At 39.9% G+C, this 24,666-nt stretch overlaps 1 protein-coding gene across 1 annotated transcript in view; it reads right to left on the minus strand.

Moving 5' to 3' along the window:
- Window positions 1-24,666, minus strand: part of LOC126279189 (ankyrin repeat and MYND domain-containing protein 2-like) — a 72,327-nt gene that overhangs the window by 38,743 nt on the left and 8,918 nt on the right. The window lies entirely within an intron of this gene.

A 24,666-nucleotide genomic window follows, 5' to 3' on the forward strand; every position in this document is an offset into this window, starting at 1 on the left:
TAGTTTGACCAAACTGAGCTTTAAGGTAGTACGACAGTGCTTTGCAACCCATCATCAGTTGATTGCAACATGGGAAACTGTGAATACTGCCCACGAGAAACTGTCATACGTAAAATTTTAAAAGTCTCTTTTCATGAAAACTTAATTGAACAAGTTCAGTTTCGACAGTGGATGTCAGTTTACCGATGTAAGTGGAAATTGTTCAGAAAACTTCTGAAGAATTCATAGATTTATTTTGTAGTAAGATGTCGACTTTGATTCGGCATGACTTCATTGCCAAGCAACAACGAACATTCCTTAACTCCACAAGAGAAAACCTTATGGAATCTGAATTTGTTGTCATATGTGATTTTTCAGAAAATTATGGTATAGTTCTACAGGATGAAGCTCAGAGTTTCCACTGGACAAGACAACAGATTACCATTCATCCTTTTGTTATATATTACAAACAGGAAGACAAAATTGAGCATATGAGCTTTTTCATTGTTTCTGATTGCCTGGAGCACAATACAACTGAGGTTTACACCTTTCAAAAGAAGCTAATTTCATATCTAACAAATAAATTTCAAAAGATTCCAAAAAAGATATACCATTATTCTGACGGTTCTGCCGCTCAGTATAAAAATAAGAAAAACTTCCTGAACCTTTGCCTTCATGAGGAAGACTTCAACATAAAAGCTGAGTGGCACTTTTCAGCCACAGCACGTGGGAAAAGGCCTTGTGATGGAGTAGGGGGTTCAGTAAAGAGAATGGCAGCTCAGATCCAAACTGCATGAGATGTAGTTGAGTGGGCAGTAGATAATATCAAAAATGTTGATTTTGCATATTCCACTCAAGAAGACTATGCTGCTTCTGAAATATCCTTAAAAAGCCGACTTGAAGAGGCATTGACAATCAAAGGTACACAGCAATTTCACACTTTCATTCCCAACACTACATCAAAATTAATAGTCAAATACTTCTCAGGTGATATGCAGAGTTGGGATGGGGAAGTAACTACATTACCAGACAAACTGAAGTTACGAGATGTATCAGGCTATGTCACCACTGTATATGGCAGGAACTGGTGGCTTGGGTACATTTTAGAAAAAAAAATGAAGAACTTGATGAAGTGAAAATAACTTTTCTTCATCCATGTGGACCAGGTAAGTCATTCTCTTATCCTGCACATGCAGATGTCCTGTGGGTGTCAGTTGTGGATGTTCTCACAAAAGTGAATCCATTTACTCTGACAGGTTGAACATACATTCTTAATGAAAGTGATGTAAACCAAACCCAGTCAGCTTTATTTAAATGTAATATGTGAAGTTCCAAGACAATTTATTGGGAAACTGCTTTCAACTCAAAACTTAATTTTTGCCTCAGGTTAGTGTTAATGTATATTTTATAGAAAGTTGTTTCAGAATTATTGTTAGTATCTATTGTGTTAAATTTAGCTATGTACAGATACTTGTTACTTAAAAACAAGCATTATGTATTTCATTTGTTTAATAGTTCCATTCCAAACATCATGGACCAGAACTGTTATGTAAATACTTGTGCTTATTCATACTTTATTTCAGTTTGTAGTTAAATGCTCAATTTCTTGTTTTTGTTATATCGATTAATATACTGTTAGTGAAGTTGTATGAAATTAAAATAAGAAATCAACTTAATTATAAAATATGCTGATTAGTTTTGGTTTAATAAGGTGATGTTTTGATATTTCTAATACTTTTTTTACTTACCTTTCAGTATATTTTAAAGAAATTCTTGTTTGTTAAAGGTCAATTTGGTCAAACTAGGGCCATTAGTGAAAAACAAGAGTCCGGAATAATTTTTTTAACAATGAACCCATCATCATCCCAGATTTATATTTTGTCACGTGATTTACCAAAGTATGAAGTAGTTATGGAAATATTTTGAAAATTTTCAATTATGTACTTTCTGTAAAAAAATTAAATCAAAATATTAATTACCATTTTGAAAACGGTTATTAATTAGAAGCTATGTTTTTTGTCTATCACTGGAAAGAGCATGAAAAGTGCTGCAAAATGACACCTTTCCCAGTTCCCTAGCTCAATTAGGACAGCTCTTAGGACAATTTTTAAAAAAATCCATTCACACATTTTTGGCTGGTTTTTGAAAAGTTTACATGGCCATATTTCAGGAATGGTTTGAGATAAAAAATTGAAATTTGGTATTTTTCTTAGTCTCAGTGCCCACTATAAGTATACGAACTTTCAGCAAAATCTAAGAGGATGAGGTAAAATAGGTGTGTTGATTTGACATGGAATGACTCTGTTTGAAAACATAATATGGGCAGAAAAAAAGCCTACTCCCCAAGTAGTGGAGGAGAAAAAACAAATAAAACGTATGGCAATGTACAAGCTTTCGGAGCCAATGGCTCCTTCCTTCTGGCAAAAGGATTAAAGAGAAAGGAAGAGAGATGACTAAAAAGATCTGATGAGTTAAGGAAATGGGAAGAATTTTGGGAAAGTCACCCAGAACCCTGGATCAGAGGAGACTTACTGGATAGGACAAGAAGGAAAGACTGACTGTTGATGCCTACATTGGACAAGATTTGAAAACCTGAGAACTTAAACATTAAAGATACAAAAATAAGGAAGACAGAGATTACAGAGAAAACATTGTGCAAGGGTCAATAAGATGGAAAGCTAAGTGCATTGTATCTGGTAGACATGTGAGGTGGCAGGAAAAATAGACAGGTCAGAAAAATAAAAGACATAGAAGAAGAAGAAGAAGAAGAAGAAGGAATAGCTGCTGAAAGAAATGTGGAGACCACAGAAATTAACACAAATTTGGGCCAATAGCGTGGCAAGAACCACGCACATGTGACTCCAGTTCCCATCTGTGGAGTTCTGAAAAACTGATGTCAGGAGGGAGAATCCAGATGGCACCTATGATGAAACAGGCTTCTGGGTCATTGATGTCCTACTGTAGAGAATATTCTGCAACAGGATACTGTCTCATCATGTGACAGAGAATATACTTTGTTCTCCGAATTTCTGAGAATATTCTCACGTTCGCATGAATAATGTGAGTCTGAGAATACACTTCACCTGAGAATGTCTTCTGGATGGGGGAAGTTGCTCAATTCCAAGAACATTCTCCAGTTTCATATGAATAAAACAACAGAAGTCTCTCACAAGCGAAGAATATTCTCCATATTTTGAAGTGTCCTCTGTAAATTTATTTTGTTTGGTGTGTGTGTGTGTGGGGGGGGGGGGGGGGGGGGGGGGGAGAAAGAAACAGAAAGGATACATATAGACTGAAGACATACTTACAAGAGAAAAACATTATTTGGTTGGTGAATTCCCTTCATGCAGAAATCATTAAACAAGAGTATGGTGACCTTCCGAATGAAGTTAAAAAAAAAAAAAAAAAAGGTGCAGGTGGTGGCATTATCTGATGATCATAATCATGTTTTCTCACAGCATAAATATTATATTTTGTTAGAAATATGTAGGTGTGTAAGAGAAGTCAATAACTGGCTGATTACAAACCTAGCGATCTGTTTCTCATAATGAAATCACACAGTGACTGCTTAAATAATTGATGCAGACAATTAAGCATCACATTAAACCAACCAAAATTATCTCATGGTAGAATAATCTGACACGAGTTCCGATTTGGAGTAGATGGAAATGTGGTGCATTCTTAAGTTTTCATTTGCATAATGTATTCACCTTAAATTAAACAAAAAGAAAAAAAAAATATCGATGTGCCAAAAATTTGGTACCATTCTCAAGAAATGCATTTTTGTAAAGTTTCAATAATTTTTTGTTGCACATAAAACTAAAATCAAAATGTAGTGCAACTATTCCAGAACACAATGATGCCAGTTCCATATTTGTACACTGAGTGGTGTTGTTGTTCTTGTTGTTGCTGTTGTTGTCTTCAGTCCTGAGACTGGTTTGATGCAGCTCTCCATGCTACTCTATCCTGTGCAAGATTCTTCATCTCCCAGTACTTACTGCAACCTACATCCTTCTGAATCTGCTTAGTGTATTCATCTCTTGATCTCCCTCTACGATTTTTACCCTCCATGCTTCCCTCCAATTCTAAATTTGTGATCCCTTGAAGCCTCATAACATGTCCTACCAACCGGTCCCTTCTTCTTTTCAAGTTGTGCCATAAACTCCTCTTCTCCCGAATTCTATTTAATACCTCCTCATTAGTTATGTGATCTACCCATCTAATCTTCAGCATCCTTCTGTAGCACCACATTTCGAAAGCTTCTATTCTCTTCTTGTCCAAACTATTTATCGTCCATGTTTCACTTCCATACATGGCTACATTTCATACAAATACTTTTAGAAACGACTACCTAACACTTAAATCAATACTCGAAGTAAACAAATTTCTCTTCTTCAGAAACGCTTTCCTTATCATTGCCAGTCTACATTTTATATCCTCTCTACTTCTACGACCATCAGTTATTTTGCTCCTCAAAAAGCAAAACTCCTTTACTACTAATTCCCTCAGCATCACTTAATTCGACTACATTCCGTTATCCTTGTTTTGCTTTTGTTGATGTTCATCTTCTATCCTCCTTTCAAGACATTGCCCATTCCGTTCAACAGCTCTTCCAAGTCCTTGGCTGTGTCTGACAGAATTACATTGTCATCAGCGAACCTCAATGTTTTTATTTCCTTCTCCATGGACTTTAATACCTACTCCACATTTTTCTTTTGTTTCCTCTACTGCTTGCTCAATATACAGATTGAATAACATCGGGGAGAGACTACACCTTGTCTCACTCCCTTCCCAACCACTGCTTCCCTTTCATGTCCCTCCACTCTTATTACTGCCATCTGGTTTCTGTACAAATTGTAAATAGCCTTCCGCTCCCTGTATTTTACCCCTGCAACCTTTAGAATTTGAAAGAGAGTATTCCAGTCAACATAGTCAAAAGCTTTCTCTAAGTCTACAAATGCTAGAAATGTAGGTCGCCTTGCCTTAATCTATTTTCTAAGATAAGTTGTAGGGTCAGTATTGCCTCACGTCTTCCAACATTTCTGTGGAATCCAAACTGATCTTCACCAAGGTCGGCTCCTACCAGTTTTTCCATTCCTCTGAAAAGAATTTGCGTTAGTATTTTGCAACTGTGACTTATTAAACTGATAGTTCGGTAATTTTCACATCTGTCAACTCCTGATTTCTTTGGGATTGGAATTATTATATTCTTCTTGAAGTCTGAGGGTATTTCACCCGTCTCATACATCTTGCTCACCAGATGGTAGAGTTTTGTCAGGACTGGCTCTCTCAAGGCCGTCAGTAGTTCTAATGGAATGTTGTCTACTTCCGGGGGCCTTGTTTCGACTCAGGTCTTTCAGTGCTCTGTCAAACTCATCACGCAGTATCGTATCTCCCATTTCGTCTTCATCTACATCCTCTTCCATTTCCATAATATTGTCCTCAAGTACATTGCCCTTGTATAAACCTTCTATATACTCCTTCCACCTTTCTGCCTTCCCTTCTTTGCTTAGAACTAGGCTGCCATCTGAGCTCTTGATATTCATACAAGTGGCTCTCTTTTCTCCAAAGGTCTCTTTACTTTTCCTGTAAGCAGTATCTATCTTAGCCCTAGTGAGGTAAGCCACTACATCTTTACATTTGTTCTCTAGCCATCCCTGCTTAGCCATTATGCACTTCCTCTCGATCTCATTTTTGAGACATTTGTATTCCATTTTGATTTAATTTCCCACCTTTTTGCAGTTTCTTCAGTTTTAATCTACAGTTCATAACCAATAGATTGTGGTCAGAGTCCACATCTGCACCTGGAAATGTCTTACAATTTAAAACCAGGTTCCTAAATCTCTGTCTTACCATTATATAATCTATCTGATACCTTCTACTATCTCCACGATTCTTCCATCTATACGACCTTCTTTTATGGTTCTTGAACCAAATGTTAGAATTTTGCACAGAGCATAACTTAATCATAGCTACCAGGCTTCTTCCTCTTTCATTTCTTAGCCCCAATCCATATTCACCTACTATGTTTCCTTCTCTTCCTTTTCCTACTCTCGAGTTCTATTCACCCCATCAGTTTCTTCATCATCTGCAGCTAGTTGACATATAAACTTGTACTACTGTAGTAGGCATGGGCCTTTTGTCTATCTTCGCCACAATAATGCGATCACTATGCTGTTTGTAGTAGCTTACCCGCACTCCTATTTTTTATTCATTATTAAACCTACTCCTGCATTACCCCTACTTGATTTTGTATTTATAACCCTGTATTCACCTGACCAAAAGTCTTGTTCCTCCTGCCACCGAACTTCACTAATTCCCACTGTAACTTCAACTTATCCATTTCCCTTTCTAAATTTTCTAACCTACCTGCCCGATTAGGGGATCTGACATTCCACTCTCCGATCCATAGAACGCCAGTTTTCTTTCTCCTTTTAACGACGTCCTCTTGAGTAGTCCCCGCCCGGAGATCCGATTGGGGGACTATTTTACCTCCGGAATATTTTACCCAAGAGGACGCCATTATCATTTAACCATACAGTAAAGCTGCATGCCCTCGGGAAAAATTACGGCTGTAGTTTCCCCTTGCCAGCCGTTCGCAGTACCAGTACAGCAAGGCCGTTTTGGTTAGTGTTGCAAGGCCAGATCAGTCAATCATCCAGACTGTTGCCCCTGCAACTACTGAAAAGGCTGCTGCCCCTCTTCAGGAACCACACGTTTGTCTGGCCTGTCAACAGATACTCCTTCGTTGTGGTTGCACCTACGGAACGGCCATCTGTATCGCCAAGGCACGCAAGCATCCCCACCAACAGCAAGGTCCATGGTTCATGGGGGTAGGGTACACTGAGTAGCTTGCCTGAATCATCACTGAATTGAATGAAATGCAAGATTAAACGTGTATTCTTTGCTGGACGCAGCAAACGAAATGCCTCAAGAACCTGTTGTGTTGGGGCCGCTCCTGTTCCTTATTTATATAAATGATATGCCCTCTAGTATTATGGGTAACTCTAAAATATTTGTGTTTGCTGATGACACTAACTTGGTAGTAAAGGATGTTGTGTGCAACATTGACTCGGTTTCAAGTAGTGCAGTACATGACCTCAGTTCATGGCTTGTAGAAAATAAAGTAACGTTAAATCACAGTAAGACTCAGTTTTTACAGTTTCTAACACACAATTCAACAAAACCTGACGTTTTAATCTCACAGAACGGGCATATGATTAGTGAAACTGAACAGTTCAAATTCCTAAGTGTCATTCAGGATCTTGTTCAAAGACTTAGTACTGTCATTTTCACTATTCAAAACAGTATCGAAAGTGAGTGATACTTCGACACCTAAATTAGTCTACTTTGCTTATTTTCATTCACTTATGCCGTATGGTATTATGTTTTGGGGTAACTCTTCCCATTCTACAAGGATATTTTTGGCTCAGAAACAGGCGGTTCGGGCAATAAGTGGTGCGAGTTCACGAACCTCTTGTCGATCTCTGTTCACGAGTCTAGGTATTTTGACATTGGCCTCTCAATATGTATATTCCTTATTGTCGTTTCTTGTTACCAATATTATTTCCAACAATAAGCAGCTTTCACTCAGTTAATACTCGACAGAAATCAAACCTCTATTTGGATTGGACTTCCTTAACTCTTGTGCAAAAAATTGTGCAGTATACTGCTGCATCCATTTTCAGTAAGCTGCCACTCGAATTCAAAAATCTTAGCAGTAATCCACGCGCTTTCAAATTAGAACTGAAGAGTTTCCTCATGGGTTACTCCTATTCTGTCGAGGAGTTCCTTGAAAAATGAAGCTGATTCCCATTGTATTGCTGATAGCGTTTGCTTAAACTTATGGACTGATTTTCTTTCAAGTTCATGAACATTTATTTTTATCTGTTATTACTTTTATGTTGTAAGTTCATGTACTGACACATTCCATGACCTTGGAGATTTGCTCCTCAATTTGGTCCTACGGAACTTGACATGTAAATAAATAAATAAACCTTCTCAAGAAGTAGGGGAGGTAGTGAGAAATAACTATGTCAGAGTGTATGCTTCAAATTTTCTTTTCATATGAAACTGAGAACTTTCCTCAGAAAACATTCTTTTGCTATGAGAATCTTCTTCGGATAATGTTCTCTCTCTCTTTTCTTCATAAGACCCATTGGGTGTTGCTAGTATATAACCTCTGTCTATGCCCATTCATCCTAACATGTAGCTTGGTGGAAGTCATACCAATGAAGAAGCTGAACGGTGTCTATGTAACAGCTAGTACAAGACACGTGTCACAGGTGGCTCTTCCTTTGGTGGTTAGTTTTGCTAGTTACAGTACTGGTAAAGGTGGTGATAGGAGAATGCATCAAGCATGTCTTACAGTGGGGATGGTCACAGGAGTAGGAGGCAATACGGTAGGAAAATGGGTGCAGAAGAAGCATAGCATCTGACTGGAGTATTGCAGGGATTGGAATGGGGTGGAGGGGAACAAAAAGTTCTTAAGTTATTCTTGGTGTGGTTGGCTAAATGTGACACAGAGTGGACCTCTTTTCTGGGCATGACTTTGGAACGTTATAGCCTTGTCGAAGTAGATGATTAATTAATACATTCATGGTCAAGATAGTACTGAGTGACAAATGGGGGTACTCCTAAGACATTTTTTCCAGGGATCAACTGTACAAGGATAGGATGTGGTAGCCCAAGAAATATGCTTTCGCACTACGTTGGTTGGTGTAATTACATACAGTGAAGGCTTGTGAGAATGGTGGTGTTTTACTGTCAGGAATTTGTCTCTGAAAATTACATTTGCCACTAATGCCAAGTCTGAGAAGGAATGTTTGACATCAGAAGGATGGCAACTATCAAGATGTACGGGGGTTGACTGAAAAGTAATGCCTCCACCTGCGTACCTCTTCAACAGTTGGCAGCAATGGTATGCTGCAGGTACTGGCTTGTTCCGTAGACTCTTCTCTACATCTCCAGTCGGCGGGAAACTTGAACAGTCATGTTGTTACATTGTGAAGTATGGGACCTGTGCAGACGATCGGTCAATGGGATTTAAGCAATGCGGAGTCATTGAATTCTTGACACCAGAAGGTGTCAGCCCAAAAGAGATTCATCAGAGAATGAAAGCAGTTTATGGCAATTGTGTTGATGTGAGTACTGTGCATCGTTGGACGATTAAGTTTAAAGATGTTGAGACTGGAACACCTGACCTGCATGACAAACTAAGTATTGGACGTCCTATGACAGCAACCACCGTGTTTCACAAGCAAAAGTTGACAGATTGATTCAGGACAATCGTTGTGTCACTCAGAGAGAAACTGCAAGCACAATTGGCATTTCACAAGATCATGTGGGTCACATTACTGCTTTGCTTTGCTATCGGAAGATCTGTACACGATGTGTACCCCGGTTGTTGGCTCCTGAAATGAAAGCGCACGGACTTGAAATTTGTCAAGAACTCCTCTCACGTTACGAGAACGAAGGTGACTACTTTCTCCATTCAACTGTGACAAGAGACGAAACGTGGGTACACCATTACAACCCAGAGACAAAATGTAAGTCTATGGAATATCGACACAAAGACTTGCCCCTAAAAAAGAAATTCAAGATGCAGCCCTCAGCTGGAAAAATCATGACCACAGTATTCTGGGACACAGATGGTGTTTTCCATGTTGATTACCTTGATCATGGAACAACAATAAATTCAGTGTGTTACATCGCAACTCAGCGAACTCTGAAACGACGGCTAACAAGGGTCCGAAAGGAAAAGGGAAATGTTTTCCTGCAGTATGACGATGTCGAACCACACACTTCACATGCCACCACAGCAGATCTTCAGAGACTGAAACTCACCACGTAGGGCATCCTCCATACAGTCCAGATTTAACACCATCTGACTTCTATCTGTTCCCGATAATGAAAGACAATCTGCAGGGACATCATTATGTTTCTGATGAAGATGATGAGAGAACTGTGAGACTGTGGTTGTGGAAACAGAGTGTCGACTTCTTCCATGACAGCTTCAGAAAACTTGTGCATCATTGGCAGAAATTCAGCCAATTGGCTGGTGATTATGTGGAAAAGTGAATATTGGTAATTAAAGCTCACATTCTAAGGATTATTTCTGTGTTTGATCTATTAAACTATTTCCATCCAAACACAATTAACGAAGGTGGAGGCATTACTTTTCATTCAACCCTCGTATGTAATGTTGTTTCTTTGTAGCTTTAATGTGAATAGAAATGTGTAGCTGACCCTCAGTGAGGATGAAGTTATCATCAAGGAAAGTGACAGGAGATTTGAACAGAATCATGTGGAATTAAATTTAGAGAATGTATTTAGCATGTCCAAAAATTTCAACGGGTCAGCCTCATCACGAGTACCTATGGTAAAGATGTCTTTAATGTATCTAAACCAAACCAGGGGCTCAAGAGTAATGGATCCCAGAAAAGACGCTTCGAAGCAACCCATAAAAAGGTTTGCATAGGAAGGAGCCACACTGGTTCCCATGAGCATACTCCTGATCTGTTTGTATGTATGTCTCTCAAAGGTAAAACAGATGCTGGTAAGCATCATGCACGAGTTAATAAGAGTGAAAAGCTATGTGCATTGTACATAACAGAGGTTGGAAGCATACGGCGAAAAATAGACAGGTCAGAAAATGAAAGATGAAGAAAACTAAATTGGAGTAAAGAAAGGAGTAGTTGCTGTGAAGAAATGCGGAGACTCAGAAATTAAAATAAATTAAGGTCAGGTGGGCAGCAAGAACCAAGAAAATGTGTTAGTGCTAGATCCCACCTGTGGAGATCTAAGAAACTAGTTTCTGGGGGAAGCATCAAGATGGCATGTATGGTAAAATAGGCACCAATGTCACGATTGCGATGTTGTAGAGAATGCTCTGCAACAAGATATTGTGTGTTGCCAGTATACACCCTGTGCCTACAACCATTCATCCTAACTGGTAATCTGGTGGTAGTCATGCATTTGTAAAAGGCCAAATAGTGTTTACGTAACAGCTGGTATATGACATGCCATTTCACAGCTGGCTCTCCTTTTGACTGTATATGTTTTGCCAGGTACAGAGCTGGTATAGGCAGTGGTAGGAGGGTGCATAGGGCAAGTTTTGCAACGGGGATGGTCACAGTGATAGGGGCCACAGGAGAGGGAGGTGGGTGCAGAAGGAACATAAGGTCTGACAAGAATATTGTGGAGATTGGGAGGGCAACGAAAAGCTATTATAGGTGTGGTGGGCAAACTCTCAAGACAGGATGGATCTCATTTCAGGGTATGATTTTAGGAAGTCATGGCTGTGTTGAAGTAGCTGATGTCAAAATTTAAGTAATGTTGTCTGTTAATAGTTTTAACGTGGACAGTGTGTAGTAGGCCTTTGGTGAGAATGAGATCAACATCAAGGAAAGTGGCATGGGATTCGAAACAAGACTATGTGAAATTTAATTGGGAGAAGGTACTTAGAGATTCCAGGAATTTTAACAGATAGGTCTCACGATGAGTCCATATGGCAAAGATGTCATCAATGCATCTAAACCAAACTAGGGGCTGAAGGCTTATGGATCCCCCTCAAAGCGTTCCATGAGAAGGTTGGCATAGGAAGGAGCCATCCTGGTTCTCATAGTCATACCCCTGATCTGTTAGTATGTCTCCCCCTGAAAGGTGAAGTATAACTGGCAAAACATTTACTATCAAAGGGGGAGCCACCTGTGGAACAACACATCATATACCAGCTGATACGTGACCACTGGCTGGCCTTTACATGAGCATGACTATCACTAAATTATTAGTTAGGATGAATGGACATAGCCAGAGGGTGTTTACTGGCAACACACAATATACTGTTGCAAGAGCGTACTCTACAATGTGACAGTCATGACCTCAGTGCATTTCACCAAATGTGCCATCTGGATTTTTCGCCAGACACCAGTTTTTCAGAACTCTGCAGGTGGAAACTAGCACTACAACATGTTCTTGGTTCTTGTCACTCAGCTGTCCTTAATTTATGTTAACTTCTGAGTCACAGCGTTTCTTCACAATAGCTACTCCTTTTTCCACTCTGTTTTAGTTTTCTACATCTTTCATCTTCTGACCTGTCTATTTTTCTATGTCCCCCTCCTAACTCTGTTGCATACAGTGCATTTAGTATTTCACTCCTATTAAGTTGTGCATGATGTTTTAGCAGTGATCCTGTCTTGCATTTACCTTGTCTTCCACCTTTCAGCTCTCAAGGTATTCAAATGTCATCTGGTGTAGTCACCAACAATCAACCTTTCCTTCTCATCCTGTCCATTAAGTCACCTGCAGTTCTGGGTGAATTTTCCAAAATCTACCCCTTTATCTAAACTCTCCAGTCCTTTTCCTTCATGCCTCTTCCTTCCCCTTCTGCCAGAAGAAGGAGCCACTGGCTCCGAAAGCTTGCTCAAGTATAACCCGCTCTTATGCGCGTGATCTGCCGCCGCTTGTTTTAGAGCAGATTTTTTACTTGTCTAATTACGTTATATTGTCAAAAATCGATCATTTTTTTTGTTAAATTATTCAGTTGATATACTTTCATATTTGACAGTATATTTGCTTCAGTCTCCCTTTAAACTATAAAAGATGAATTTTTCCTTGTTTTGTATAATACTTTTGTGTAACATTAACTATTTAGTTAAACAGTTTACATTAAAAATATAAAGTTTGTTTTAAAATATGCTAACCAAATTGTTAAATGCTGAATTGCAGAGAACATATTTTCCAACCATCAATCTGTATGCATTGGTTTTAAGCAAAAGGGTATTATAAGGGAAGTAATGGAAAACTACTCAACATGATACTTTTCGATGTATAACAAGGAAATGAGTGTACATGTATAGGTACTTAACACAGGTACATCTTTCATGCTTTTAAGATTTTTTTAATGGTTTAAAAATGTAAAGAGTAGCCATCATCTGATAAAGAAATCAGTCTTTTTTGTGACAAGGATTGAGAAAAAGTAACTGTACTTTTGCAGAAAACCAGCTCAATACACCCAAAGGCTTATTTAAGAAAATCCCAAGGAACGATACAAGTTTCAGCTACTCCCGAAACTAGGTCAAGTTACATGATGACATTTTACTACAACCTACACTATTGTGTTTATGACTATTCATGCTAAGAAAGAGTTGAATGTTTTTGTCTGTGCACCATAAAATGAATAACTAAAGATGATGAAGATTCACATTATCTTCTTTGTTTCACTGACACTGACAAAACTGGAAATGAAACGGGGAGGGGGGGGGGGGGGGTGTTCCATGCCAAACAGCTGGTAGACCCTGCTAACAAAATTGTCATTATCTGAATTGATTCTTCAATGATATTATCCCAAAAGCCACTAGCTCGGCACAAAATTCTTGTTTTCTCAAAGTCTAACTTATGTCCCTCATTGAGGTTGTGTTCTGCTACTGCTGATTTATCTTTTACGCCCCCGATGTATGCATGTAGTATATTTCTTGCAGCTTTGTAAGATGCAGCATGGTGTTTTCCTGATGTGTTGCAGACATGTTACCAAGTGATGCTACTATATACCGAGTACTGTATCATAATACAGAGTACAGCTCACTTGTCAACAGCAAAATACAAAGAGTGTGTGCTGACACCAGACAATTGGAAAATTTGAGAGGTTGGTGGGAGTTCAGATGAAGACCCAGGGTGTCAATGATAAGAGAACAATTGTCAACCTGATGAAGAAATAACTATATAGCACCACAACCTCAACCCTCTCCATAGGGCTGAACTTCAATCTTGTTTCAAACACAATACCAAAACAGAACATTATTGCTGGTGTTAAACAAGCAACCTGTCGGCTTCCAGTGGAAAGGGTGGAGTAAATTAGGTGGGAAGCATAGAAGATCATCAGTGAATCTATAATTACCACCAGAAAAAAAACACTCTTCTACAGGATCTGGTAATATAGGAAGCTGAAGAAGGTCCCAACACCGAAGATGAACAGAAAAACAATAGATTCACTTCACAACTCAGCTCTAAGGAAAGTAGATCTGAAGAGACTCTACACAAAGACTCCAAAACCTCCACACTTTTATGGAGTGCTTAAAATTTGTAAAGAAGATGTTCCACTGTGTTCTATAATCAACAGCATTAATGCACTTGCATTTGGGGTGCCCAAGTATCCAGCCTTACTTCTGAAACCCATAGTGGGACACTGCAGTTTTCACTTTAAGAACTTCGTCAAAATTTATGATTGTACAGAAAGAAATTTAGCTGCAGAAGGATGATTTGCTGGTGAGCTTCAAAGTAATCTCTCTCTTCACACATGTACCATTTCGAGACACCTTGGTACCCTTAGGAGCTCATTTTGAACAGGGAAGCTGTTTGAACACATACTCACTATAACCTACTTCAAATGTGATGGGTAGTTCTATGAAGAGCCAGCCATGGGCTCACCACTTTCCCCTGCAATTGCCAGTTTCTACACTGCCAGAAAAAGAAATCGCAACACAAAGAAGAAGTTGTGTGACATAAACAAAACATAGTAGCGTTTGCCTACATTGGAAAGATTATGTCTATTCAAATTTCGCACAAGTCCCACAAAAGTGGCACTATGAAGACGCAAATCATATTTGCTTTAAATATATGCTATAACAGTCGTGAGCATTACTTGTCTTTGAGATTGGACATGGTGTATAGATGTTACTCAAGAATGTCTTTCAGACAACAAAGATGCCATTATCACACTTAACTGAGTTTGAACACGAGTATGTAATTGTGCTATGGGAAGCTGGAAGTTTCTTCTACAATGTTACAGAAATACTTGGCAGGAATGTAGCCACTGAGCACGACTGTTGGCAGCAGTGGTCACGGGAATGTACAGCTGCTCCAGACAGTCACATGGCACAAGCAAGAGGGAAGAACATGTTTGGCATACGGTTCTCGCGCATCGTATTGCAGTTACAGCAGCAATTTTAGTAGCAGTTGGCAACACAGCGGGGGGGGGGGAGGGGCATTAGAAATTGGTTACTTCAAGGATAGGTTTGAGTCAGCTTCCCTGTAGAGTGCACTCCACTGCCCACAAACCACTGGCATTTGCAACTTCAGTGGTGTAAGCAAGAGCTCACTGGATGGGTGGGGGTTGGGTGGCGGGGAGGGGGGGGGGGGGTAGGTGGAGTTCTGTTGTGTTTTCTGATGAAAGCTGGTTCTGCTTCAGTGCCAGTGATGACCGTGTGTTGGTTTGGAGGCCAGCAGAAGGCCTGCAACAAACCTGTCTGTGTGCTAGACACACTAGAGCTACAACTGGAGTGATGATCTGGGGTGTGATTTTGTATGACAGCAGGAGCACTTTGCAGTTATCTTACGCACCCTAATTGCAAATTTGTACATCAGTCTGCTGGTTCAATCTGTTGTGCTACCATTCATTCACACACAGCATTCCAGGTGGTGTTTTCCAACAGGATAACATTCATCCACATAATACTGTTGTTGCGCAACGTGCTCTACACAATGTCAACACGTTGCCTTGGCCTGCTTGACCATCATTTGTGTCTCCAATCAAGCACATAAGGGATATCATTGGAAGACAACTCCAGCATCATTCACAACCAGCATTGTATAGACCGACCACATGCAATAGGTATGGAATTTCATCCCACGAAATGACATCCAGCACCTGCGCAAATACAATGTATGCATGTTTGCATTCAACGTCCTGGAGGTTACACCGGTTATTAATGTACCAGCATTCCACATTTGCAATAGGTTATCTTACAGTTACATTAACTCACGATACTGCAATGTTAATCAATTAAATATGTTATAGATGTGTATTCCCAAAATATCATTACTCCAAATTAATTATCTTTTGCCGTTGCAATTTTTTTTCCCGTCAGTGTATATGGATCACTTTGTGGAGACGACACTAAAAACTGCACAGCTTAAACCTTAACAATTCTTCCATTATGCGGGTGACAATTTTTTTGAGTGGGAACAGGGCAGAGATCACATTACATTAATACTTGTTCCATAAATGAATGTGCCATTTCGTAATGATGTGGAATATGTCAGTTTAACGTAAGTTTCCTTTACACAATAAAACCAATTTTTTTATCTTCTTATCTAAAGATTCATTTACTGAGTAGGAGTTGTCATTCAAAAATTCTTTTTAATTTGATTTTAAATGTTAGTTGGCTATCTGCCAGACTTTTAATACTATTTGGCAAATCACCAAAGGTTTTAGTGACAGCATAATTCATCCCTTTCTGTGAAGTCAGATTTGACCCAGAATAGTGAAGATCATCCTTTCTTCTGGTGTTGTAGCTATGTACTTTGCTATTATTTTTGAATTGGGATGGGTTATTAATAGCAAATTTCGTAAGTGAATATATGTATTGCAAAGGTACTGTGAATGTCCTGACTTCATTAAATAAATGTCTGCGAGGTAATCTTTAGTGGGCTCCAGCTATTATTCTGATTACACACTTTTGTGCAATGAATACTTTTTCTCCTAATGATGAATTACCCCAACCGATGATGCCCTATGAAAGCAGTGAATGAAAATAGTCACAGTAAGCTAATTTACTGTTATGTTTATCACCAGACTTCTGTTCAAAGTCTATATTTATTAATGGTGTTATGCCATGTACTGTACAGAATTGTATGTACCACAAGGGAGCCAAGACAGAATCCTTTGGGACACCATTCTTGATACCTCCCCAATTAGAAGACTCTGCTGATTTTTGCAGACTACCTTTACTGTTAATTTTGGCTTCTGCATTCTTCCATTTAAGTATAAACTAAACCATTTATGCACTGTCCCATTCTTACCGCAATACTTATCTAGAAGAATTTCATGATTCACACAATCAAAAGCCTTCAAGAGAGCACAAAATACTCCAATGGGTGAAGTTCATTTATTCAGAGCATTTAGTATTTGATCAGTGAAAGTATATATAGCACTTTCTGTTGAGAAACTTTCTGAAAACCAAACTGAAATTTGGTTAGTACTTCATTTTTACAAATATGTGATGCTACTCTTGAATACATTATATGTCCTAAACAAGTTCCTGAACCACACGCACTGCACAATGGCACTAGAACAGAATGGATGTGGTCCATTTGTGGCCATTCTGATAAGAAGAAAAGCAGATGGTACAGTAGGATGTACAGTCTACAAAAAGAAGACCCGCAAATAACTGTACTTTCATGTAAAGAGCTGTCATCATCCAGCACAGCAGTACACTGTTGTGACAACTCTAGTACATATAGCACATGCCCTTTGTGACAAAGACATACTCCCCACCTAGCTGGGTACTTCATCTGGAATTAGTGACTTCCGCAAAGTACATGTTCTCATGATGGAAGTCCATAGGAGCAGTAAGACTGAGGCACAGAAGGCAATACTAATACCAGACGTGAGAAAGTATATATGGAGAAGCATATGGATCAGGCAGGTATATAGGTCAGAGCAGAGTTTATCCAACGGTGAAAAACACCCCTCACCACATCTGACCCTCACATGCCCAATGAAGGGTGAAGACAGATACACAGCAGAGAATTTCTTCAAGTCAATAAACTGAGAACAATAAAATCAAGAATGATTTTTAAATTTAATGGATTTCAGTTGGACTGTCAATAATAAACACAAGAGGACAGAAATAGGTAAGGCAGCAGGTGGTTGTCCCTGTGCTTCAGCATGTAAACAGAGTTGGGCTACCCCCAAACATCACACACTTGCTCCAGCAAAGTCAAGGTGTTGAACAGTCCCCACTATTCACACGAGAGTGCAACCATTAAAACAGAAAACAATGTGCAGCAGAAAAGTTGACAAACCGCATCTAAATGCAAATAAAACAGAATAAGAGGGGAATTAAAAAGGGAGTTGGTCAAGGAGGTTGGGTCAGCGGCCCCCTGTCTGAATGCAGTGGGAGATGCCACAACCCCAATCATCCTGCCCCTGCTCCAAAGGTTGCTTAGAACCTTACATCTGAAAATAAAAGCCACTTTCATGTAGAACTAATTAAACCATCCAGGAATCGCCTGCCAGTATACTACTTCAGCTGACACATTTAATGCAACCAAGTCAGCTTTCTATCAAAAAGAGACAACAATGAGACTCACCAACAACATCCAAGTTATAAGAGCATACTACAATCCAACACAGACTGATTTATATCTCAAAACCCAAAGTTTTCACCACCCAGTCCAGAAGAGAACAGCTTTAAAAACACTGGTATCCAGAGCAAAAACTGTTTTTGGCAAGGACCACTTGGATTCTGAAATTAATCATCTGAAGTACGTGTTCCAAAAGAACAGCTACAGTTGAAAAGATGATATGAAGTCAGCATTCTCCAAGAAAAGGAAATGTGAAACTGTTGAACATTCACATCATGAGCCACTGGTTGCACACCTTCTCTTCTGCAGTGCTCCATTCAGCAAAACAGACAGAGTCCTGGGAAGACGAGGTATCATATCTCTTTCTGACCTTATAAGAAGATAAAGGAGATGCTGCACACTGCTAAGAACAGTCTTGGCCTCAGGATCCCTGGAATTTACAGCATCCTTGTGACTGTGGTAGCAATTACATTGGTCAGTCGGCCCGCACTGTTTCCAACCACTGCGCAGAACATCAATGACATATTAAACATCGAGAACTGGAGAAATCTGCTGAGTACAGCCTCACAAACATAAAACAGTGTTTGATAAAACAAAAGCTTTGATGTCAAGCTCCTACATACTGGGATTCTCCAATTAAAGATGGTATAGAAATAAGAATTTGTGAGAAAATCTACAATCGTGACAGCAGACAGCAGTGCATGGAGGTAAGCTCTCTGTAGGAAGAGCCAGAGATATTAGTCACAATGTTTACACTACAGCAGGCATGGCAGCACCACAAAAGCAGAAGCTGACACCATCTGTGACTGCATGATGTAATTTCCTGACCAATCAGAAGCTGTCTTGGCTATATAAAGCAACCACAGCAGCAGTTTTGAAGAAGACTATGGAGTTTGAGGATTTACCCTGAACTGATGTGGCAAGAAGCCTGAGAATGTTTTATACAACTTCCAAGCTCTAGTTACCCAAGTAGAGTTCTGGGTCAGGATGGACTGCGGCATGATGACAGAAACACATGAGCCACGGTTTTTGCAGGAGATAATTAGAAATCTTGGGAAAGGGTCCATCGGATGGCACCTAGGAGCTTGTGTTCAGCTGAGGCTAGTGACTGGCAGCTGTGCCAAATGCAAAAGTTATCGACACACAATTCAGGAGTGACCAGAGGCTCGACAGAGGTCACTACATCATTGATGACAATGAAGCAGAGAGTGACTCTCAGGACAGAGCCTATTTTCTTGGTATTAACTCGCATTTAGCACAAACATTGGGATGAATAAAACTAGGTAGGCAGCCTTGAAAGCCCCAGTTTGGAGGGTAAGTAAAAGGTAATGGCACCAAGTGGTGGTGTTTGCTTTATGTAAGGGTGGGGGTGAGGGGGGGGGGGGGGGGACTACAAGAAGGTGTTGGCATTTATAAAATGTCTGTCAGACTGCTGTTCTTAACTGGAATTGAAGGTGGTCTCTCCCAGAAACCTCGATTGGGGGAGAGGGAGGGGCGGCTGAAGACTCGAGAACCCAGCATAATCTGCGGGTAACCATCTTTCAAACAGTTTGCAAGACACATTGGTGAGGCTAATCAGCCAGTAGCTGTTGAAGACCCTGAGTGGATGTAGCCTATGAGTAACATTCATGTGTTGGATCATCTGATTGTGAATTGTATCAGGGCCTGGGGCCATATCATGAGATGAGGCAGAAACATAAATGGGGATGTCTCCAATTTGTCGTTTCTACAGTATAAAATTAGCCAGATAAGAAGATGATGCCAATGTTGTCGCAAACTAGGTTCAGCAAGAACTGACACATTCGTACAAAGAGCATCCTGAAGGACAAGACCCGGAAAAGTCATTGATCATTGACAGTCCTGATGACTAGGAAGCTTGGCCCACATCTAGGTTGAAGAGGTATATGTTCTGAGGGAGGAAACATGCACTCCCAGCATTCTGTCTTACTGTGTTTGGTTACATAGCAAGTCTTAGCACAAAGTCACTTAAAAGTGATAAGTTTGGTCTGTAAAGGATGTCGCTTGAATGTTGCCAAACAGTCTTGCCAGTCGGATTTGCATAGTACATTGAAAGGCTCCTACCCTCAAAGATGAACAATACGGAATTTGTATTTATTTTGTTGGATAATGTATGAAAATGCAGTGGTCGAAACTCGGATTGGAGAAAAAAGCTCATCTTCCACCTTTTCTTTTTTTAATTCATTTACTGACGCAAAGGTTTTGGCGCCAGTATTTATCTTTGTGTAGCGCTACATATATTCGACGGCAGAACTTAGTTGTGGCGGCACCTGCCAACATTTTTCAGAACTTCCGCTTACTCTGCACTCGATTCTAAGTCGCAGGCAGTTTTTTGGATTACAAAAACCGGAAAAGAAGTGTGGCTTATATTCGAGTAAATATGGTAGGTGTACCATCACTGAGGAGAGAAAGATCATGGGGGTAGAAGATAGTCAAGTAGAGGGTTCCTACAAGATGAAGTAGTACTGCCCCACAAGGGGCGGGGCACAGTGGAATCCTCAAGCAGGGGAAAAGGGAGGGAAAGCTGATGGATTAAAGCAGTCAAATCAAGTTAGTGGCCTGTCTGGAGGTATGCAAATGTTGCAAATGGTGGTTGCTGAGGTCATCTGAACTCACATTGCTATTGCTTCCAATGTGGTATGAAGGGGAGTCCATTCACTGACCACATATGAGCAAACAAATATACAGACCCATTCAGCTGCCCTCTCAGGTCCAGCACAGTTCCAACAGAATGCAAAATAGCCATTGATTGTTGGGGATTGGTTGTCCTGAAGCGAGTTTCTTGCAGAACAACATATATTGCCGAAGAGGAGGAAATATGGTGGTGTAGTTCTGCCAGGTGGCAGTAATACCCACTATATTTCCATTGAATTATCACATTATGAATGTCCATGTTAGGCATGAAGGAGCCAGGAGGACTGGTCAGTCACAGGATCAATACCTGTTAGAAACGGCAGTAGAACATCAATGAGCAATGGTTCCAAATATGACAGCATGGAGGGTATCTGGAACTTCCAGTCACCGGAGTGGCTTTGTCTTCATTATCCTCTTCCTCCCCCACCCACAACCTTTGGTGGACAGAATTCTTGCGAGGGACTATCTGTGATGAGCTTCAGGACAGATGGAGAGTGGGCAGCTCACTGACCCACAGGCTGTGGTGGTTGTGGCTCCTTCAACGATTTGCTGGCATTTTGACTTCTGATCTGTCAGTTTCATGGGAGAGGGGTCGTAAGAGAGAGCCCCATCACTGGTAGTCACTGCTCCTCCAGCCAGGTGTGGGAAGTTGTTGCTGAAAATGGTGCTGCAAGAACCAAAAGTGGTGGCGGGAGAACTGGCTTAAAAAAAAAAAAAAAACCTGAGGCAGAGGGAGTGACATAATTGGACATCATACCAGTAGGATGCAGGTGTTCATATTTTTTACGTGCCTCACTCAGTATATGATAGGTGGTCATTAGATTTATATTCTTGTATTTTACTTTTCTTGAGGACTGGAAAAACTGGTGAATGTAGAGGATGATGCTGCATGCAACTGACATACAAAGATAGTTGTTCACAAGCACCAAAAGCATCTGATTGGCAGTGGGACATAAGGTTTCACATTACACCTGCATACCAAGACTAATTATTTCCAGGAGGTCACTCTCTTCAAATGCTAAGTTAAAGGTGCCTGGATCTATTTTCTTTTCTTTCTTCGCACCTTTCTGGACACGTTGCACAAAACATTTGCCTCACCACTCAAGATCAGCAGGCAGCTCCTTGTCCGTTTGGAGCTTAAGGTCTTTGTGGAAGATGATTTCTTACATCATACTCAGATTCTTGAGTGGAGCAATGATCACTGATATATCACCACACATTCACATGCCTGAAAAGCTGCAAACATGCAGCTGAAGAAGCTTTAATTAATAATGATCCATCGCATGTTTTTCTTGATGATTTAGTTTCTCCAAATTTACCTTCAATAAGCTCTGCAAAAAATAATGGCTTTGCCATTGTAAAAGTATCCCCATCAGTTTGGATAATAGTAAGTATTGAATAAATTCTTCAGCTCCTAGACGTCTGTCTTGTCTCTCTTCCCGTGAGGTAGCCAGGGTAGGGAAAGAAGTAGGATTGTAACTAAACAAAATGAGCTTTCAATTTCCGTTTGATGTGGCAACCATATAAGATTGACCATTGTCTTGGTGTAATTTAGTATGTTTCATGTGCAAAATGTCCATCCTGAGGCCACTTACTCTGATCAAGGGTTCTCCCCACGAGTACCACCCAGACACAGCAAAGGCCATCTGGCATGATGGCCATTGCTGAGAGTCCTGATGACCCAGGTAAAGGGCCTCTATTACATGATATGCATGGGGAGCTAGCAGCTCAGGCGTCATCAGTGTGATCTCTGTGTCGTCAGGGTACTCAATGGGAAAGGTACATTACAACCGCATATTCTCAAATGACTACCGTGTAGATTTTCAAGTATAAATAAGAACCTATGCAGATATTGTTCGCAGAAGCTCGTGGATTCAAGGTCAACATCTATATCGCGGCGCAACACCACCTACCGATAAATGTGCCAGCGACTATAATTGTCACGTTACACTATAGGTAATGGAGCAGGGTGACTTGAACATATGTGCAGCGTGCCTCGCAGATGTATGTGTGAACTGTACTGTTAAATCAGTGAGTTGAAAGAGGGTGCATTATTGGCATGAAAGAACGTGATGCATCCACCCAGAAAATTGCTGCTTTTGTGGGATGAAGTGTTTCAGCAGTGCAAGGGGTGATGGTTCATGGAAGGCAGCAGCATTATATCAGTGACTGCATTCGCACAAGACATAGCACCAACTCAAGACCTTAGGGAGCAGGGTGCGACTGGGTACAATCACAAATCATAGTTGGTTTGTGTCCTGGGTACTGTGAGCAACATGACCTACGTAAATGACATCTTGCAACAGCCATACCAATTCTGCACAACACCCCAGATGTCATTTTTCTGCAAGACAATAAACGACAACAAATTGCTGCATGAACATGTGCCTTCTTGGTGTCCCATGTCAGCCTTTTGCCCTGGCCCACCAGATCACCAGACTTGCCGCCAATCAGAAATGTGTGGGACATGGTGAAATGATGGGTGCAGAATATCAACCACCACAGATGAACTTTGGAACCAGGTGAATGCAGCATGGATACACGCCTTATATGCATTGATGCCATCATGTGTGGAAAAGTTATCAGTGCTGCACCAAGATGACTGAAATGCTTATCATTTCTGCAGAACATTCTAATGCAAATGTCCTGTGAATATGAATGTCCGATCTCTAGTCATTCAAAGATTACTGTATTTTCTTAACATGAGTGTATGAAGTACATTATTCTTCAAATTTAAGAGTATTTAATCAATTATTAAACCTGTATGTATAATATGTGCAGTGGTGGTACGATGAACACTGTGTCAGGCACTTAAATGTGATTCTCAGAGTATCCATGTAGATGAAGATCAGGATGTGTATGTGATTAACCAGGTTAAGCATCTATGAATAATGGTCAACAAGGTAACACACACTTTACTCTGCATCAAGCTGTTCTCATGTTGACACTGTTAGGGCATAATTCGTATCACTTTTGGCAGGGAGGGGAAAGGGGGGGGGGGGGGTTACATTCACTGTCTCTGATGTTATTGAATTTAGCTTATGTAAAAATTCAGGAGTAAGTAAGAAACATGTATTTTTTTGTTTACTTCAAAAAAATTCCTGCCCCAAGATACAGGCCTCCAAAGATGACACTGCAAACACCATATTGAAGATGCGAATTTCAGAAAAATGTTAAAAATGCTGTACCTCTGTAACAGTTCTAGATATTTTTGATAGAGGTTTTTTTATTTGAAAGATAATTGCTTTATAATTACAATGGTTACACTGTTTGCGCTTATCTCTCAAAGTTCTTTTACTATCACCTTTTGAATTCTTTTTATAATTTCCAGAAAAAGAAATGTTTTTCAAAAATGCCAATACAGAAAAGTTAAGTTTCTTTTCTTTTGATTAGGACCAAGTGGTACTATATTCTCTGGAGAGGTTCCACTTTTAAGTTGGAAAGCTTTCATTCTAAAAAAAAAATCATTTTTTTAACTTTCAAGGGGAATGTATATCTTCACTGATGTTGTTTCTTACTAATTTCTTTGTTATGATGTTTACTTCTATTGCCTTTGTTGCAGTTATTTCTTTTCACTTTCATTGCTGCAGATATTTCTTATACTTTGTTGTAGTTGCCTGTCAGTTTCTTTGTCATGGTTGTTCACTGCAGGTTTCTGTATTGTAGTTGTTCAGTGCTAATTTGTTTACTGAAGAGGCTTCTAAGAAATCTGAGACCATCCAGTGAGTTCTGTGTTTTCATGGGAAATTTGTCAGTTGACACAATTGCAGTGTGTTTTGTGAAAAGGACTGTTTGAAATGTCTTCTGACTGGGGCCAAAGGAGAGTGAAACATGCACACTATTTGCATATCCATAAAAGAGTTATATATAAGACAAACAAAAAACAGACTTTGTTCAGGTTGGGAATAAGTGTTCTTATCTGAAGACTCTGTTTCAAAGTGAAGATGT

This window comes from Schistocerca gregaria, chromosome 1 (genome assembly GCF_023897955.1).
Source record: "Schistocerca gregaria isolate iqSchGreg1 chromosome 1, iqSchGreg1.2, whole genome shotgun sequence".
NCBI lineage: Eukaryota > Metazoa > Arthropoda > Insecta > Orthoptera > Acrididae > Schistocerca > Schistocerca gregaria.